This window comes from Dasypus novemcinctus, chromosome 24, assembly GCF_030445035.2.
Source record: "Dasypus novemcinctus isolate mDasNov1 chromosome 24, mDasNov1.1.hap2, whole genome shotgun sequence".
NCBI classification, from domain to species: Eukaryota; Metazoa; Chordata; class Mammalia; order Cingulata; family Dasypodidae; genus Dasypus; species Dasypus novemcinctus.
Genome location: NC_080696.1, coordinates 42,065,571 through 42,085,786, shown reverse-complemented (window position 1 = coordinate 42,085,786; position 20,216 = coordinate 42,065,571). Strand labels below are relative to the sequence as shown.

The following is a 20,216-nucleotide window of genomic DNA, read 5'->3' as shown; positions in this document are numbered from 1 at the left end:
TTCTCCATCTCCCCATTCCCCCATTCCCCCTGTTGTCTGCTCTCTGTGTCCATTCACTGTGTGTTCTTCTGTGTCTGCTTTTCTTTTCATTAGGCAGCTCTGGAACTGATTCTGGGACCTTCCATAGTGGGAGAGAGGCGATTACTCTCTTGCGCCACCTCAACTCCCTGTTCTGCTACATCTTCTTATTTTCTCTCCTCTCTGTCTCTTGTTGCATCATCTTGCTGCACCAACTTTCCACATCAGCTGGCACTCCTGTGTGGGGCATCTTTCCTGCGGTGGGCAGCATTCCCATGCAGGGCAACACTCCTGCATGGGATGGCATTCCCACTTGGGCCAGCTTGCCCTTACCAAGAGGCCCTGGACATCGAAACCTGGACCTTATATATGATAGACAAGAGCCCAATTGGTTGAGCCACATCCGTTTCCCATTACATAAGACTTTAATGTTAGGGGAAGCTGGGTGATGGGTAAATGGAAACCCTCTGTACTATGTTTACAACTTTTATGTAAATCTAAATTTATTCCCAAATAAAAATTTTATTTTAAGAAATCAATCATGTCAATTAACTGTGTTGTTCAGGTCTTCTAATAAAAATAAAGAAAAAATAAAAGAGTGAATTCTGTCTAGATTTCTCTAGAAACTTCTACTCTGGGGGCTTCAACTCCAAAGTCCTCAAAACAAGGAAACAAACACAAAACTTGGCCATCTTCTTATTATGGTATAGAACTTCTGATTAACAATAACAACAGCAGGAGAGGGCAATAATTCAACAGTCCATCAGAGCGTCCACCATACCAAGAGCTTTCACACACCACTCTGTTTAATCCTCACCACATTCTATAACTGAGGCCCACAGAGATTGAAATTGCCCTAAGTCACTTGGCTGGGTAGACCCCAGGTTTGTATGACTCCAAAACTAGCGTTCTGACACCCCCTCCAGGATGCTACTGTAATCATCAGGGTTGCATGCCTGCCACACCAGCTGTCCTTAAGCTCCTCAAATAAGTCTCATTCCTCCGTGCATCTCCTACACTGCTTTTGCACATAGACCACACTCTCCTCCTTGCAGTTAACTGTACTTCTTCAGGAAGACATTCCCTGACCCTCAAGAGGCCAGAGTTCCTTATTTATACTGACTTTGACTTATCTGTCATAGCATTTCTTATAGACTGCACTGATTTCTTCATTTATGTGTTACTATATTAGTCAGTCAAAGGGGTGCTGATGTAAAACACCAGAAATTGGTTGACTTTTATAAAGGGTATTTATTTGGGGTAGGAGCTTACAGATACGAGGCCATAAAGCATAAGTTACTTCCCTCACCAGAGTCTATTTGGAGCAAGATGGCTGCTGACGTCTGCAAGGGTTCAGGCTTCCTGGTCTCCTACGTTCCTGGGGCTTGCTTTCTTCTGGGTTCAAGGTTCCTCTCTTCCTGGGACTGGCTTCTCTTTCCTCTGTGAGCTTACTTCTCAGCTCTTCAGCATCAAACTTCAACATCAAAACTCCAGCATTAGAAACCCTCAACTCAGCTCTTTGCCATGCCTTTTGTCTGTTGAGTTCCCACCCCTTGGTGAATAAAGCCCTAATCATAACTCAATCATGCCCAGGTACAGATCAGATTACAAGCATAACCCAATATTTCTTTCTGGAATTCATCAATAATATTAAACTGCTACAGTTACTTGGCTCTGTCTTGCTAGACTGTGAACTAGTGACTGTCTTACATTCACTGCTGTGTTCCCAGTGCTTAGCACAGAAGCTGGCACTCAGTAGGTGCTCAATAAACAAGTAGTGAATGAATGAATGAACAACTTTGGACACAATAAGGTTAATTCCAGTAGGTGGGACTTACACTGGAAAATCACACTTGGGACTTGGCATCCTGCCTATAGAAGGCTCTGAAACATAAGGTGAGACACACCTGATATACCTGGCCCAGTTCTGCCCAGATCTGGGAAAGAGGATGATTTTCGGGGATGTGGGACCCAGGCTGGAGCAGCTTCCTTAAATCTGTACAAGATGCAGCAAACTTTCTGTAAAGAAGGCATCCCAGCAATACTTTTATGGAACCCTCCATAGCCTGGATCTGTGCTGTCCAATATGGTAGCCACTAGCCACATATGGCTATTGAGTGCCTGAAGTGTGGCTAGTTTAAACTGAGATATGTTACAAGAATAAAATATACACCAGCTTTCAAAGATTTCATTTGGCAAAAAAATGTAAACTATCTCATTTTTAAAATAATGATTATATGTTAAAATGATAATGTTTGGGATAGACTGGATAAAATAAAACATATTACTGAAACTTATTTCAATAGTTTTGAATTACATATGTGACTCTTATTACATTTCTATTGGACAGAGCCTATCTAGACTTTTCTTTGTTCAGAGCTGTATGCCTAGCTGAGAGCAAGGCCCAGCATACAGTGACTGCTAAATAATATCTGGGCTGTGAAGTAACAGCATTTATTAACTACACATTTGTCTGTGATCTCCTCGAGGGCAAAAACTTTCCTATTCATCATTGTAGCCCTATTCCCAGCACACTGCCTAATAAATAGTATTTGAATGGATGAGTGAGCCTTCATTCTGTCCAGCTCTCCATTCTCCGGGCTCTCAATGTCAATTCTATATAAACTCTGCCCCACCCCCACCCCATTTTTCATCCAGTTCTCCAGTTCCAAGGGGGTGCATGTCAAGGTCGTGGCTCTTCTTGACCCTAGGTCTGCTTCTTGGGCTACCTCAATAATATCCCTCTCAGGTTTCCTCAAGCACTGAGGATGTGGATGATGCCTGCTTCAGACACAACAGCAGAGAGAGGGATGGTTGATATTTTGGTGTCAGCTGAAACATGCCCATTGCCCCTGTACATGTCAGACTCAAAAGTTCAGCCCTCAAGTCTGTTGATTTAGATGGGAGTATCTTAGAGAGGCTGGATAATAGGCAGCAACTTGAAGCAGATGGCTGAAATTGTAAAACATCCTAATTTCCAATTTCCCAGTACAAACAAGCATCTGACAGCCTGGTATGCAGGCTTATGCTATTTATGAAATCAGCCTGGGACATTTTCACTATGTAATACACTAGGAAAGGCAAAACCAGCTAAGCCACTTGTTCAGGTATGAGACAAGTCCCTTCATGTCTCTGAACTTTAATTTCCTCATTTGTAAAATGGAGGATAATTAAATTTACCTCACTGGGTTGTTGTAAAGATTAAATGAGGGAAACAGACTTTGGCCCAGTGGTTAGGGCGTCCGTCTACCATATGGGAGGTCCGCGGTTCAAACCCCGGGCCTCCTTGACCCGTGTGGAGCTGGCCATGCGCAGTGCTGATGCGCGCAAATGAGTGCCTTGCCACGCAAGGGTGTCCCCCGCGTGCGGGAGCCCCACGCGCAAGGAGTGCGCCCGTGAGGAAAGCCGCCCAGCGTGAAAAGAAAGTGCAGCCTGCCCAGGAATGGCGCCGCCCACACTTCCCATGCCGCTGACGACAACAGAAGCGGACAAAGAAACAAGACGCAGCAAATAGACACCGAGAACAGACAACCAGGGGAGGGGGGGAAATTAAATAAATAAATAAATCTTAAAAAAAAAAAAAAAGATTAAATGAGGTAATTATACACACACATACATGTATAGTGCATGGCATTTAATAAAAGTTTGATCAATAATTAATACCAGTCCCATTAGGATGTTTGCAAATTAGTAAAGAAGAAAGCATTCATAGTGTCATGTTAACAGATGAGTTTGTCATTGTATTAGTTAGCCAATGGGTGCTGATGCAAAGTACCAGAAATCTGCTGGCTTTTATAAAGGGTATTTATTCGGGGTAAAAGCTTACAGTTACAAGGCCCTAAAGAGTTCAACTCAAGGTTACTTCCTTACCAAACTCTGTTGCCACATGTTGAAGCAAGATGGCAGGTGATGTCTGCAGGGTTGAGCCTTCCTCTTTCCTCTTAAGGCTCCATAGGTCCAACTTCTTCCACTCTCAGCTACAGGGTAGCATAGGGATTGTCTCTCTTCCTCGGGCTCGTTTCTTTCTGGACTCAGCTGCTCTGGTCTCTTCATAAAGTCAGCTGTAAACTATCAGGCGAATAGCTCATCTCTCTCCCCAGAGTCCCAGGATCCTCTTCTGAGTCTATGGAGCTCCCTTTCTCTGTGTACCTTCTTGGTATATCTACTTTTGTGTTCTTGATTGAGTGTCCATTTATATAGCCCACCAAGGGAATGGGGACTCAAACTGAGTCACCCTAGCAACATGGTCGAATCAAAGCCCTAATCTTAACATAATTTAATCAAAGACATCTCAGCTGAATCTAATACAATCAAAGAGTATCATGCTCAGAGGAATAGACAAGTTTACAAATATAATTAATATTTGTTTTTGGAATTAATAAATAATATTAAACTGTCACACTCCACACTGGATTCCAAAAAAGAAATTACAATATTTAAAAAAACACCTTAAATCCTTTCAGTTAGCAATGCTGAGTACAAAATCACATCACAGTTATTTACAGAAATGAAGTTTGTCTTGGGGGAAAGTCCTGTCTGGCTGTAGATCTGTGAAACTTAAAAAACAATTTATCTACTTCCAATATACAAAGGGACAAAGGATAAACATTTGCATTACCATAAGGAGAAACTGGAAAAGAAACACGAGTCACTGATTCCCTAAGGTTTCGAAAACCTGCAGGGTGTACTTCATTAGATTTCAAAGTTTGAGAGTCACTCTCAAGATGATAGTTTCTTTGCCCCAGGGCTTCATGGAGACCCACCCTTTCCTCAGGCTTGTCCAATGGCCATTTTTTTGGTTCCACCCTCATCAAGCATCTGTGTGGAGACTGAGTTCCAGACCTCACCCTCCAAGAACATTGGGGTGATGGCCACATTTTCCCTGACCTATGGGGAATAAGTCCACCCCTCTCACAGCATATCACCCTTGGGGAATGTGCTCCACCCCCTCTGTAGCCTGGGGTGCCAAAACTCTCCCTGAACAGCGGGCTGGGACATGCACCCTCTTCAAATGCTGGGGCAAACTCACCCTCTCCATACACCTGGGTGGGGTCCTTCTCTTGGCCCAAAGAGATGTCTTAATTCCAGACCTGAGCTTCCATGGTTTTCCTCCTAAAACCATTTTCCCTTCTACCTTTCCCCTCCATGTCCCTTTCAGTTCAGGCTGACAGTGGTTTTGTTCATACAGCTTTTTCAAAAAGCTTGTTGGTGGGAAGCGGCTGTGACTCAATCAGTTGGGCTCCTGTCTACCACATGGGCCTCCTTGTGAAAGCAAGCTGGCTCAAGTGCCGCAGAGAGCTGATGGCCCATGCACCATGGAGAGCTGGCACAGCAAGATGATACAACAAAGGGAGACAAGTAGATACAGGAAAAAAAAAAACACGCAGAAAATGGACAGAGAGAAGAGACAGCAAAGAAAGGAACAAGCTGCAAAGGGGGAAATAAATAAATAAAATACATAAATCTTTAAAAAAAAAGTTTGCTGGTTTAGCATGCAGGAAGCAAGAGTCTAAGCCATCAGACAGTAAGACTTTCCACAAGTCCTTCTTAGATAATTGTATTTTCAATTCCAACTTACAAGTTCCAAGTTTAGTTAATCCGTCAAATGGGGTACTATCATCTGGGGGCTTATTTCCAGAGGATTGGAATTTCTGGAATCACTTTCTGTTTTCTTTGTGCCCCCAAATCCAGTTATCAGCTTATATGTTTCCTTTAACATTTTGCTATAAGCTGCAAGGCTGCATTTTCAACATTTAGTTTGGAAATCTCCTTGGCTAAATGTCCAACCTCATAGTTTACAAATTTTGCCTTCTGTACAACATCAGGAGTCAATCATGCTATGTTCTCTGCAACTTTAAAACACAGTTCGCCTTTCCTCCAGTTTCCAAGAATGGTTTCATCATTTACATCTAAGGCCTCATCAGAAGTCTCTTTTGTGTCCACATTCCTTCCAACAGTCTCTTTAAAGCAATCTAGGCCTTTTCTATCAAGTATCTCACAATTTCTCCAAAAAATACTCCTTAAGCATTTATAAAACCATTGCAGCATTTTGGTAATTCAAAAGCACAACTCCACACCAGGTACCAAATTCTCTGTTAAAAGGGGTGCTGATGCAAAGTACCATAAATCTTTTGGCTTTTTAAAAAAGATATATTTTATTTATTTCTCCTTGCCCCACCCCCCATTGTTTTGAGCTCACTGTCTGCTCTCTGTCTGTTCGTTGTGTACTCTCTGTGCCTGCTCATTGTTTTAGGAGGCACAGGGAATCGAATCTGGGACCTCCCATGTGGGAGAGGGGTGCCCAATCACTTCTGCTTCCTGCTTTTTGTGTCTCTCATTGTGTCTCCTCATTGCATTATCTCGTTATGTCAGCTAGTCACATCAGCTTGCTGTCTTGCTTGTCTTCTTTAGGAGGTACCAGGAACTAAACCCAGGACCTCCCATAGAGTAGGAGGGCACCCAACTACTTTAGCCACATCTGCTTACCTCTGTTGGCTTTTTTTTTCTTTTTAAAGATTTATTTATTTTACATGGTTTATTTATTTATTAATGTATAACACCCCCTCCCGGCCGCCCCCTGCCCCGCCACCCTGTGATGGTTCTCTTGTCTGTCTGCTCATTGTTTGCTCACCTTCTCTAGGAGGTACTGGGAACCGAATCTAGGACCTCCCACATGGGAGGGGAATGCCTAATGGCCTGTGCCACATCTGCTCCCCGTGGGCTGTGGCATTGGCTGGCTTGTGGCATCTGCTCATTTAGGTGTCTGCTCATTGCTGCGGGGTGTGGTGTCTAGCTCCCATTGCAGTGGGTGTAGGCGTCTAGTTCTCATGGTGGGTGCAGGCGTCTAGCTCTCATGGTGGGTGCCAACATCTGCTTGTCTTCTTTAGGAGGCATCGGTACCCAAACCCAGGACCTCCCATGTGGTAGGTAGGTGCCTAATTGGTTGAGCTACATCTGCTTTCCTGTTGGCTTTTTTTTAAGGTTTATTTATTTATTTTTCTTGTCCCCCCCCCATTGTTTGCTCTCTGTGTCCATTCGTTGTGTGTTCTTCTGTTTCTGCTTGTATTCTCATTAGGTGGCTCCAGGAACCAATCCTGGGACCTTCTGGAGTGGGAGAGAAGAGATAATTCTCTTGCACCACCTCAACTCCCTGTTCTGCTACATCTCTTATTGTCTCTCCTCTGTGTCTCTTGTTGTATCATCTTGCTGTACCAGCTCTCCATATCAGCTGGCACTCCTGCATGGGCCAGCACTCCGCGTGGGGCAGCTTGCCTTCACCAGGAGGCCCTGGGCATTGAACCCTGTATCTCCTATATGGTAAACGGGAGCCCAACTGCTTGAGCCACATCTGTTTCCTTCTGTTGGCTTTTATAAAGGGTATATATTTGAGGTAAAAGCTTATAGTTACAAGACCCTAAGAGTTCAACCCAAGGATACTTCCTTACCAAACTCTATTGCCATGTGTTGAAGCAAGTTGGTGGATGACACCTGTGAGGGTTCAGCCTTTCTCTTTATTCTAAAGGTTCTGTGAATAGAGCTTCTTCGCATCTCAGCTGTAGGCTGGCATAAGGCTCGTATCTCTTCCCGGGGCTCATTTCTTTCTGGGCTCAGCTCCTCTGTTCTCTTCACAAGATCTCTTCACAGTCATAATGACGTTTTATATTTGCTCATCATTTTAACTAACAAACTATATATGCTCATCAAAAAATAGCTGACATTTATTGAACACTCAGTATGAGACAGGTACCATGTTATGCATGTAAAATGCATCATCTTAATCACTTACTGTGACAGTTTGAGATCACTTTTGTGAATCCCCAAAAGGGAAAGATTATGTTTATAAACTAATCTCTTCTGGATGTGATATCCTTTGGTTATATTGGATTTGGTTGAGGGCCCCTTGATTAAATTACTTGTTAAGATGAGGGCTTTGATTTGGCTAAGTCAGTAAGGCATGGCTCAGGTTGAGTTCCCACCCCTTTTTGGTGGGCTGATATAAACGGACACTCACTTGAGATGCTGGAAGAGTGCTCTGTCATTTTTTATCCTGGGGCCCTGGGACGAGAGATGAACCATTTGCTTGATAGCTTGCAGCTGAACTTGGGAAGAGAACAAGACAGCTGAGACTGATATAGAAAGCCCGGAAGAGATGAGTTGTAGGCCAGGAGAGAGAGGAAACCCTGAGACAAGCCCTATGCCTGCCTGCAGCAGAGAGAATGGAAGCCCAGAAGGGAAGGTTGAACCCTCACAGAGATTAGGGCCATTTTGCTTCAACACGTGGCAACTGACTTTGGTGAGAAAGCAACCTTGAGTTGGATTCTTCAGGGACTTGGAACTGTAACCTTTTTACTCCAAATACCCTTTATAAAAGCCAACAGATTTCTGGTACTTTGCATTAGTACCCCTTTGGCAGACTAATACACTTACCATTTGCGATAGGTGCTATTCTGATGGTCAAATTTCAGAGCCAGAAACTGAGGTTTGGGGAGGCCAAAGAACATGCCCAAGCCCCACAGGGATTAAGTGACCATACCAGAACTTGACAGGCTCTTAATGATTTCACCAGGTTGCCTCCCAATGTGGGCCTTGTTGAGCATCCTACGGACATGGCAGTTGTAGCCATGGGGGCAGGAAGCCTGGGTGAGCCATCCCTGGTGCAGAATGACAATGCCACCACTGGCTTCATTCCTCATCCCTGAGGCTAACTGAGCACCTTCCACATGCCAGCCACTATGCTGTTAACTCCCTTTTGGTTGTAATGAGCAGAGATTTGTTTAGCTCACTCTAGTAACGGGCACAGTGGTGGCAAACGGAAGGTCTCTCGTAAAAATGGGAATACTGGAATCTTAGTCTCATAGCTATGCCTTATAAAAATTTAGAGAAAGCTGACCCCTCAGGTTGTATGGCCAGTACAAGTACTGCTCTGCTCATAGCCAGGTTTGTGGTGCCCAAAATTGGTTTGGAAATGAATATCGTACTCTACCCAAGAGTTCTGGAAACTGGGTTATCTTGCCTGCAGCAGGAGCTCAATACTCTGCACCCTTGGCTCTACTGTTTAGGGGGCTCACCTACTCTGTCTCTTCCCGAGACCAATTGCTCAGGCTCTTGACACATCCCTGGGTGAGGCCTATCAATGGCTGCCCTTGGAACACTGCATTTTCCTAGTCCAGTGAACTAGGCTAGGGAACAGAGAGATGCAGAGCTGACAGGTATGGTGTTATCCCCGAAACATGCACAGTCACAACATGGCAGACATTCAAAATCAGGGCAGCACTGCAGTGGTTTTAGACTCTTCATCTCTCTAGTTTGATGGAGCTGGTATCCAAAAGGAAAGCCTTCCATCATTCCTGGTCCATGCACATGCTTTGGGGAACACCCAGAGGTGGAGAGGTGGAGAGGTGGAGAAGTGAGCACCCCTCACTTTACTCAAATACCTTCCCTGTGAGGCCTTCCCTGTCTACTCAATTTAAAATGCCACTCCCCCCTGATGGCCCCCATACTTTTCTATCTTCTTTCCCTGCTTTATTTTTTCCCCTTAGTATTTCTCAACTATACTATATATTTTAGAACTTTATCTTAGTTTCCGGCATGCTTCTCTGTCCCCTAAAATTTTAGCATTGTGATTGATGGCAGGGGTTTGCTCTTTTGGCTGCTCTGCTTACCAGTTCCTAGCATTGTGCCTACACATAATTGATACTCAATATGAATGAAAGGAAGGGTAGTGAATCCAGTCTGGGTGGAGGTTTAGCCAAGGAAGGCTTCCTAAAGGAATTGACAAAAGCTGAGTCAGCCAAGTGTCTCAAGTGGAGAATGCATTGCAGGCACACAGGACAGGAAAAGGACAGTGTGTTCAGGGCCCTTAAGTGGTAGTGTGGCTGGGGAATAAGGTGCTTGTGGGAAGTGACGTGTGAGATGAGGGTGGACAGGACAGGCCACAGGCAGAATGAGGAGGGTCACATGTGTTTCCTCTGGAGAATGGGCAGCCTCAGCTAGAGACTGTGTTGTCAGGTGGGGCAAGGGTGGCAGAAGGCATGGGAGGGAAGGCTGAGGCTGGTCTGGCGATGAGGATGAGGAATTTACTTAGCACATATTTTATTATGTTTACAACACATTTATTTTAAAAGTAAGCAAGCTAATGATTGAGAAGGGCTGCCCTTTATTGAATGCTCACTTTCCTGAGTGCTCTGTGCTAAGTGTGTCCAATGTATTAGTTGCTAAACTAGGGTGCCATAGAAACAGGACAAGGGTTGAAGGAAACCTCCATGAATTGACAGTCTGGCTTATTAGAAAGGAAATTTTGATAACCTTGTGCCAGTCACCCAAAGTGATCATGCCCCTCCTGCCCTGAGACCCCTCCCCCATGACATCAACCACAGTGTGCTCCCCTTCTCCCCACTTCTCCAGTACTCCATCACCCTACTATACAATATAGAGTAAACGGCATCAGGGACCTCCCAGACTATTGGATTGAGATAGAGGGTGAACAAAACTGTTAGAATTAACAGACCTAAAAGCAGGGGAGGGGGATTTAGACCCTACTGCCCAGAGCAAATGGGAAGCTGCTTCACAATGAGAGGGCACCATCAATCTGTTCAGGAAAAAGAGGTCTACAAATGTCAAGGCAACAGCAAATTGTAAAACTTCTCTAACAGTTGTCAGTGGGCTCAGGAAAAGGGGGGACTTTGGCCATGCTGGGGAAAATGAGTTCATTTTTTACTAGTAGACAGGAGCCATGGTTGGATGAGACTGGCCAGAGACGAGTTGGGGTAGGGTGGGGGATCTTCAAGAGAGAAACGGGAGGTGCCAGATGGTCCTTGGGTAGGAATGTAGAAGCAAGACAGGAATAAGGATCTGCAATTTCTGGATGCCTCTGCTGGAAGTGACTGGCAAAGAGGACTCTTCTGCCACCAAGAATGCCTCCTACTGGCACAGGCCATTAATGGGCTCAACTCAGGAAGCGGGACCCCAGACAAGGTGATTCCAATTTCAACTGAAGTAATGGACCAATCCATTCCTTTCCCCCAGTGGCTTCTGGGAGAATTCCTGTGTGGACTGAACCTGAGAAAATGAGGACAAATTAACATGTACCACATAGGCTGGTGATGCATATACATGCTTAACACCTCACTGCAATTACTGCTACCAGACATCATCCCCAAAGACCAATCTACCTTGTGGTAACAGAAACCCCGACACCTGGCATTTGGCTGACCACATCCCGAATTCTCCCAAGGGCAGCTGCTCCTCATATACCCCACTCCCATCTCTGCTCAAAATCAGTCTCCGGAAATTCCCCCCAATGGAGTTTCATCACCCAGAGCTCAGAGCACTTCCTTGGGGAATTCAGCCTCTGCTGTGGTCTCTGAAGTCCACTTTGTCATCATCCCTCCCAAAGCACTGGACAAATATTCCTCAGCCAGCTCAATTCTAATGTTCCTTTCTCTCCTAAACTGAGCTACCCAGCAGCACCTGAGAGCATTCAACTCCTAACCTAAATTCTACATCCCATTTCACATCCCATATGTCAAGTCTTAGGTGTGTGCTACGCAGAAAGTCTCGAGGAGCAGAAATAAGAAGAATTGTCCCTGTGGCCCATCCTCCATACCAAAACTTGCTGGAATATTACTTAAAAACAAAAAAGAAAAGAAACCAAATGAGCAGCAGGACAGTTCCAAGATTTATTGAGGGAGATGGGAGGACCACAATGCATAGCACAGTAAATTTCAACATTCTTAGTTCTTAAAAATTATACCAGGTGTCAGCAGCAAGTCAGGGAGGCTCCCACTGCATTACCCAGGTAGACTACAGGAAACCAGCCTTCCTGGTCCCAGGTGCTCTGTGGTACTGCTGTTGAGGGGCAGAGCTGGCTGAAAGGTCTCAAATTCTGGATGCTGTATCCCCACAGTCCCAGGGCTCCCCCTCTGGCCTCTCATGTAGAGTGAAAAGTGGTTCCATGCAGTACTGAAGTGAAGGTCTGATGATGCTTTGTGCAGCAACGCTGCTCCTCACTCTGTACTCCAGAGTCCATGATCAGCCCCAAAATAATGTAAAGGAGAAAGTCAAATGAGGCCGGAGGTTTGGCATTTCCATCTGCAGAAACACAGAGCAGCATTGCCTCCTGGCACTAACTTACCACGAGGAGGGCCCTCCAGGGGAGCTGGGACCCCAGGTCATCATCCTGAAGGCGTAAGTGCCTCATCACCTTAGGGCTGCCTGTGACAACCTCTGGATCCATGGCTGTTCCCCAAGAGTGGGGAGGAGGCCCACAGAGCAGGAGGTCACTAAAGTATTTGGTCTCCAATATTATCTTCTCCCTCTTTGAGTTGACATCAAGGAGAATGCCCAATTACTCAAGCATGAGCTGCCAATTTATTAACACCAAACTCATCTTGAAAAGGAATCTCAGTGCTCACAGAGAAAAAGTCAAATGAAACATCTATTAAGAGTCCAGGTTTTCCAAAAATTATTTTATTTCAAACAGTGCTTTTGAGGGCCCAGAATAAATGGCAAAGAGCTTGCTCTCAGGAGCTCTCACCCTTCATATTGTCACTACTTGGCCTGTGTATGTCTCCCTGGTGGGACTGTGAGCTCCTGAGCAGGTGCTCACACTAACTCCAGCCTCAAAGTTCTGCTCCTGCTGCTCCCACTTCCGAAATACCTTCCTAATGCCCAGTGCATTTCACTCTTTCAAAGCCTGGCCAGAGCCACCAGCTATAAAGCCGCTTCTCCCTGAAATTCTTATGATAATCACCATCCACCACCGAACATCATACTTACTCACTATATGTAATTCATCTTGGCTCCTTAAAAAAGGTATTGTGGGTCATAAAAGTAGGACTAATGCTCTATAATCCTCAACTGCCCTCAACGTATCTAAATATTGATATATACACAGCCTGGTCTCTGATAACAGAAGCTAAGAAAGAGCAAGCTACAAAATCTATCACTCTCACACAGCAGCCCACAATGCCCCCATGGCTGCAAAGAGCTGGCAGGAGAAAAGCAAGAGTGTGTGAAAGCGCCAGCATTTGAAAGGGACAGGTGTGGACCCTCCAAACACGGGAAACTGCTTTCCACAATTCCTCTCCCTGCATTATCCATGACCAGGACACAGGCAGCCCACGATCACTTTTGACTGCAGGTGCATACGAGGGCAGAGAGAGATCCAGGAAAGGAAGCAGCTGCCAGTGGCTTGTGGAATAGGTTGGTTAATGAAGAACTCAGCTGTACAGAGGACCCCAGTAGCAGCCATTCTTTCCTGCAAAAGACCCCAAAATCTCCCTGCCAGGGGGAGGCAAAGAAAAATCACTTGGGGCACTGGAAAAATATTAAGGTTGGAGAAGAACAATGTGGTCCTAAGTACAACAAAAGTCACCTCTATCACAGGTTTGTTTTTTCGGATAAGAAAATGAGGTTCTGAATAGCTCATGGACTGACACAGTGGCAGAAAGGGAATTCAGACCCTGGGACAGGAGTCTCTGATTTGAGACCCACCATCTTTCACTGTAACATGCCGCTGCTGACACTCCAATACCAGGGAAGGCAGATACTCCAGAGAGCTTCCAGTGCCCAAGGCAGACTCTGGAGGTCCTTCTCCTGCAGGAGCTGCTCAAGGCATGTGAGGGGCCAGAGGTGTTCTGGGAGGTACAGGATTGGGGTGAGGGGAAGATCTGGGGACCCTGGACACCATCTTCATCTCACCTCCCAGCTCCTCTACATCATCATGCAAAGCCCCAGGGAACATGCATATGACTTACGAGAACGAGACAACGGACTGGAGATCTTACCTCAAGGACATCAGGGTCAAGAACGTTCCTGACATGATAACCCCCATGGAGCCTCTGCAAATAGCCTTGTCTGCAACAGATGATAAGCCATTAGTGAGTAGCCGACTTGTCCTCACTCACAGCAGCGCCTGATAGGCAACAAGAAAGGACTTTGTGCAGGAGTTACTGGACAGTAAGACTTCCACAAATGTTGGCTGTTGTTACTGCCTGAATAGACACATTATTTTCTCATGGAAAAGAATAGCTCTAAAGGCTGAGACAGTGGCCCATCTCTGAGAGGGTGGCCAACTCTGATAAAGGTGTAGTTACTCAGTGACAGGTTGAAAAGGACACTGAGGCCAAGTTTATAGGAATGCGCCATGGCTGGCAGCGCCTCTACTGGGCACTGAGGGAACTTAAGCAACAACATAGCCTGGTTTCCCACAGAAGCCTCAACAATGATACTTAGTAACGATAGCACACATGCAGGGGCTCCCGAGGTCTTGGAGGCCTGAGGTGGGTGCATGCATAGGAGAAGTGTTGGAAAGCTCCGGAACTGGAAAGGGGGATGCAGACCCTCCAGAACACGGGGTGACCCTTTCCACATTTCCTCTGCCTGCATTACCAATGACCAGGATGGGGGTAGCCCATGATCACTTACGAATGCAGGGGGCAGAAAAGGACAAAGCATTTGCTAAAAAGGGGAGACCAGCTGCAGAGGCCTGGAGAAATCTCGTAACCAAGCACAGGACTCCCTCAACATACCCAGCCAGGAGAGGTTCACAGAAGATACTTCTGAAAGAAAACTGACAGAGTTCTTAGGTTGTAGAAGACAGGGAGTGTGTGTACGTGATCCTAATAAAAACTGCCTCATTGTATTCCTACTTTCTAGATAGTGAAACTAAGGATAAAGACATGATTCCAAAGCTAGGAGTTATGAGATCTAAGGACAGGAAGATCTGATCCTAAAATCTTCTCTGCTTTAATTCAGCTCTTCTGTTGCCTATACTACAATTTGAAGGACGGTTATCCAAGGGTTCTCAGAACCCAAGCAGGATACATAAGAACCAGATACATTCTCAAAGGCTCCAGAGATGGTAAAACTGGGGACCAAGACAAAGCTACCCTCATCTTGCCTCCCCTTCCCAGACAGCATCATGCCCAAGGAATCTGCATGCGCCTTTATGGGAATCAAAACCCCAGAGCTCCAGAGAACAGCCTCACTTTGGGAGCACCATGGTTCCTGACATGTTGGAGACACCTTTCGTGAGTGTCTCTGCACCAAGTTGCCCCTAGATGAGCAACCTAGATGTCACCTGGTCACAACACTTCCTGCTAGCTAAGCACATCTGAGTAGCTCATTGCCTGATAGTAAATGTTTCACAAATGTGGTTTTGTTGTTTTTAACCCACGAGTTATACCATCTTCTCATGAAGAAGTTTAAAACTCCAAAGAAATAAAAGATCATCTATGGCAAATATGGCTTTCTGGTATCATCTTATGTGCAACCTATGATTAAACTGTAGACACTGACCTTGACTTCAGAGTAGAGAGAGGTAGAGGGACAACAAAAAACAACTATTTTCACAAGGTATGACTAGTGCCCTCACTCAATACAATTCCCCACACTACATCAGACCCAGGGAACCTAAGTGGCTAAGGACTTGGAAAGGGAGGGTGGGGGGTGGGGCAGAGAGGGCTTTCAGGGGTAGGGTCCCTAGCTGAAGAATAACCCACATGGTGGCTCCACAGCCAGCCCATAAGCTCTTTAAGACACAGCCCATGCTTCAGCACTAGGCTGCACACAGAGGGCACTCAGAATGAATCAGAATGCACCAAGTGGCACACAAACAGTGGTGGAAGGAAGAAGTGTGGGAGAGCTCCAGGATTTGGAAGGAACTCAGAGAATTGCTTTCAGCAATTCCTCTCCCTCTGCTATTAATGATCAGGGCACAAGATAGTCCATGGTCACTTTCGCATGCAGGGCAGAGGGAAAGACAGAAAGAGAAGCCAACGTCAGCAGTCTCCTAACGTGCCCAAGTAGGAGAAGCAGTCCAGTCAAGCCCTGGACCCTGACAGCTACCAGCACTTCATATAAAGATTCCATCTCCCCACATCAAAAGATTTTTACCTGGAAGACCAACTTCAGGTAAAAATGCCTAAATTGTTGAGTCATCCCACAAACATTTATTAAGTACTTACTGTGTTCCAGACACTGTGGGTTCAAAAACAAAGAAAAACCAAGACAAGATCTCTGCCCTCACAAAACTTCCATAATTTTTCTCCTTACAGACACTAAAGCTCAGGAGAAGGACAAGGTTACACAGCTAATGAGTGACTGACAGTCTTCTTACAGACACTAAAGCTCAGGATAAGGACAAGGTTACACAGCTAATGAGTGACTGACAAAGACAGGTCTTTCTGACTCCTAATCCCATCTATTACACCAGGCTTCTGTCACTTACCAGGTGCCTGTGTGGTAGGGGAAGTGCTGGCTTCCAGGTGCTCACAGGGCTCACCCAGGAGGAGAGCATTTCAGGGAGTGCCTGCAGGGTTTGCAAGAAAGAAGGGGGCACTGGAGGACAGAGAACCAGCAAAGCAATCCAAGGAAGATTTTCCATGGCTCTGCAAGACTATCATATATCATAGTCCAGCGTGGCCTAGAGGAAGAGCAAGGGAAAGGACTTTAGTGTGAAGCAGGTGCAGGAATCCAGACTCTTCTTCTCTGGTGCCCCAGGAGCATCCTGAATTAAACCTCAGCAAGCGGTCTGTAAAATGGGGAATTTATCATTTACCTTTCAGAGTTATGAAGGGAAGAACGAGTTAACAGTCATAAGAACATAACACAATGTCTGGCAGTTTTGTAGGCAACAGACAAATGGCTCTGCATCTTCAAATACCAGGAGTCCCCAGAGGTCCCCAGGGTAGTGAACCTCGCAGGGGCTTTGGTGTCACTACCAACGGCTTTAAGTCCTTTCCCACAAGATGGTTGTGAGGACAGATGATCTGATACGGGGCCTGCTCTGAACTAGCTCTGGGCTGACGGTGACACAGACATGACAAATCTTAGGTCTAGGAAACACGAATACCTTGAGGTCCAAGGCCGGTGGAGGGGACGGAGCATCAGAAGCTGGGGTCTGGGCTCGCTCGGGCTCGGACCTTCGGCAGGAGTTCTCCCCTCCGCCCTTCTTCCAGCCTCGGTTTCCCCTCCTGTCGAGAAGGCGGCGCGGCATCGGTTTTGGGGACCGCCCAGGTTTCCGCGCACACGACGCACCCAGCACGGCCCATAGGGGACTCACCCGGGGCTGGAGAAGCAGGATGGCTGCAGGGCCAGAGGGACCTCGCGATTAGGTGCAGAATGTCAGGAGAGAACGCCGGGAGGTACAGAATGGCGGCGGAAGAGACAGGACCGCAGCCTCAAGCTCAAAACACACACCACTCGATCCGCGACGGCGGAAATGCAGCGGGAGGCTCGGGAAGCTGCGGAGAAGGGCGTCTCCCCCGGCGCAAATAGGCAAGCGGTCCTGCAGCGCCCCCTCGTGGATCGGAGCTGAAACTCTGACTCGACATTGAGGACCACTAACCATGCATTCAACCCAGCATCTATCTTACTCTCTTACTCTACCCACCCAACCACCAACTCATCCATCCATCCATTTAAACAGAAAACATTTCTGGAACTTCAGCTTCCTCATCCATCCATCCATCTTCCCAAGAACTTCTTCATCTAGACTCCCATTCATCCGTTCAATCTTTATTGAGCATCTCCGTCATATCAGCGTCTGGCCTAAGCATTGGAGATGATTGAAGAAGACAAAAATTGTCCCTGATTTTATGTTAGATACATTCTAGAGGGAATAGTACACACGCGAACAGTAAATGCAATAATTACAATTCGTGATAAGTGCTACAAAGGAAATGGACAAGATAGTATCACAGTAACAGTGGGGACCAACCTAGCCAGGGTGGGGATCTCCAAGGAAATCTTATTTAATTTGATGGAGAAGAAGGAGCTAGCCATGAGAATATTAACAGATTATGTCCAGGAATATATGTCAAAAGTAAAACATGGTGAAGATGCAAAATTCATGGAAGCATGTCAACAATGTTTTTCATAGTATTATATCTGACACTCTAATACTTTCCGAAAATACTAGAGGAAGGCAACTGTAATGTCAAATAATGACTAATAGTTTTGAGCATGCACAATATTTCAGGTATTTGAAACATTTAATTATCATACCAATCCTATAAGGTAAACATTATTTTATCCACATTTTACTAATGAAGAAATAAAAGCTTAGAAAGTTTAACTTACGCAAGGTCACAGAGTTAATATGTGTCAAGAACTGCACGTGGTCTGAGAATTAACCCGACCCACCAGCTAATGAGTTAACCTGCTACTGTTTAATGGCTGCTGGCAGAAGGCACAGAATTCCTGAGTTGGCGTTTAAGGACTTTGTTGTTTATGGCAGAGCAGTAGGTAGGGTTTCATGTTTGTGTTGGTTGCCCATGCCCTACAAGCCCCACCATGGTGGCACAGGGCCCACAGTGTGCTGTGTTACTGGAAAGGAACGCTGAGCTTTGGGATGCACCATTTTTATGGCAGCAAAAGCATGCCTGCTTTTAGCCTGGAAGGAAACTTTACCCCATCCTTCAAGGCTGTTCGCTGCAAATGACCCAGGTGCAGAGCAATGGGGGACTTGCCTTCTTGGCATACCTAACAAGAATGTGCAGAAATGCTCAGGGTCTATCCCAAGTTGTTTTGCCCAACAGTAGGTAGCATAGCCAAAATTCAAATGAGAAAGCGACCTAAGAGGAATTTAAGAGATACTCAAAAATGTATTTGATAATATTCAATTTCTATTACTGATCTGAAAAATATTTTTTGTAATACTTGGTCCACAAGGATATTTCATCATGTGATACAAACCATAACCAATCAATAACATTATACTTAGAGGTAATACCTTAAAGGCAACACAGTGCTTAGTATCACATAATCTGAATAGTAAGTACTGAAGACATCTGTGGTTTTGACCTACCCACCACCCGGCCCCCACTCATTATTAGAAAAGGACCCTGCTTTTTCTGAGGCTTCCACTGTTCCTGTTGAATTCATTCTTGTTGAGAATATCAATTATGGTGTTCTGCTCCCCCCGGCAAATGGTTGAACATGAGACACAAGCTGGGTAAATTTTATTTTCTTCCTTGTATTTGTATCTTGTGTGTGTGAAAGTATGGATCCTAAAGGAGCTTGGAGGCTAGTTGTGAAGGCATGAGCAGGGTCAGCTCTCATTCAAGGCCTCATATTCCAGAAACTTGGCCTGCTACACACTCCCCTCTCTTCCCTTGTCCTTGACATTTATGACATCTCACTGTAATCATTGGTTTGCTGGTCTCTTTCTCCCTCTCTTGAAGAGAGATTAAGATCTTGGGATCTTGAAGTCTGTGTCTGAGCCTCTCTTCTTGTGTGCCAACTATTCAGTGTTCAATAATTGTGGAACCAAAGACAAAGGAGGAGAAAGAAAAGAGTAAGAGAGGACGAGGAGAGACCCATTGTTGGAAACTGAGGCACAGTGGCCTCACAAGGAGAGACGTGCTGTCTCCATGGCAACGCTTGCTACCTATGGAATGCGGTAATTAAGAGTTCCAGGCAAATGGGATGAAGCTGTTAAAAGCTGAAAGAAAAGATGAGCACATATCTTTTATAGTAAATAGAACACTTAGACTTTGTACCTTGAGATAAGATTTTTTTGAGTTTCTTAGACTTTGAGTAATGCTCATAGTTAACTGCATGTTGCTGCTTGTTGTCACGCAGGCTATGTTTTCCTGCTTGTTGTCACGTAGACTGGGGTATATAGAGAGCCCCTTGTAAACAATAAAGTTGTCTGATGAGTCTCTACTTGCAGACCCCTTGATCCCAGCTCTCTCGTTCTTCCTTTCTTTTTCTTTCTTTCTCTTTCTTTCACTCTCCTTTTTCTCTTTCTTTCATTCCCGATACCCTTCGGGTCCAAATCTCCAACAATCCATGGCTGTCACAGTGCCCATCACACCTTAGAGCATCTGGGGGAAATGCTACACTTCAGCAAACGGAGCTACCTGGGGACGAGAAAGTTCCCAGTTGTTCCTCTACTTGGAAGTGTTCTCTCTTCAGGGACACATTCATTAGAGTCTGCTTTAAGTCCTTCCACGTGTGGGAAAGTGGGAAAGGGGTAAGTTTAATTTTCACAAGGGGACGCCGGAGCTGGCTCCGCTGCTCGAGGAGGGAGGGTAGGGGTTCCAGCAGCTTTCGCGCGCCAAGAATTTGAAAAGTGGCGCCGAAATGAGGAAGAGCCAATGGTGAGTGCTGGGGACGGGGCTAGAGCAGGGAGAGCCAATGGTGAGTGTTGGGGGCGGGGTTAGGGCGGGGAAAGCCAATGGTGAGTGCGG

At 45.7% G+C, this 20,216-nt stretch overlaps 1 long non-coding RNA gene and 3 other non-coding genes across 5 annotated transcripts; all 4 read right to left on the bottom strand.

Annotated features, from left to right (window-relative positions):
• Positions 1 to 11,682: 11,682 nt before the first annotated feature.
• On the bottom strand, positions 11,683 to 17,296 carry LOC101428352 (uncharacterized). 2 transcript variants are annotated; one of them, XR_001117933.3, is made up of 5 exons: positions 17,084 to 17,296; positions 16,874 to 16,994; positions 16,250 to 16,444; positions 13,806 to 13,875; positions 11,683 to 12,108 (listed from the first exon to the last, which is right to left on the bottom strand). It is a non-coding gene; the product is annotated as an uncharacterized lncRNA (long non-coding RNA). The 2 variants fall into 2 exon arrangements; XR_001117932.2 differs by having other exon boundaries at positions 16,250 to 16,330; positions 17,084 to 17,287.
• Positions 13,028 to 13,161, bottom strand: LOC111761577 (small nucleolar RNA SNORA71). Its single transcript, XR_002794907.1, has one exon. It is a non-coding gene; the product is annotated as a small nucleolar RNA SNORA71 (small nucleolar RNA).
• Positions 14,323 to 14,455, bottom strand: LOC111761578 (small nucleolar RNA SNORA71). The gene has a single exon (XR_002794908.1). It is a non-coding gene; the product is annotated as a small nucleolar RNA SNORA71 (small nucleolar RNA).
• LOC111761572 (small nucleolar RNA SNORA71) lies at positions 15,655 to 15,770 on the bottom strand. The gene has a single exon (XR_009183379.1). It is a non-coding gene; the product is annotated as a small nucleolar RNA SNORA71 (small nucleolar RNA).
• Positions 17,297 to 20,216: the final 2,920 nt, after the last annotated feature.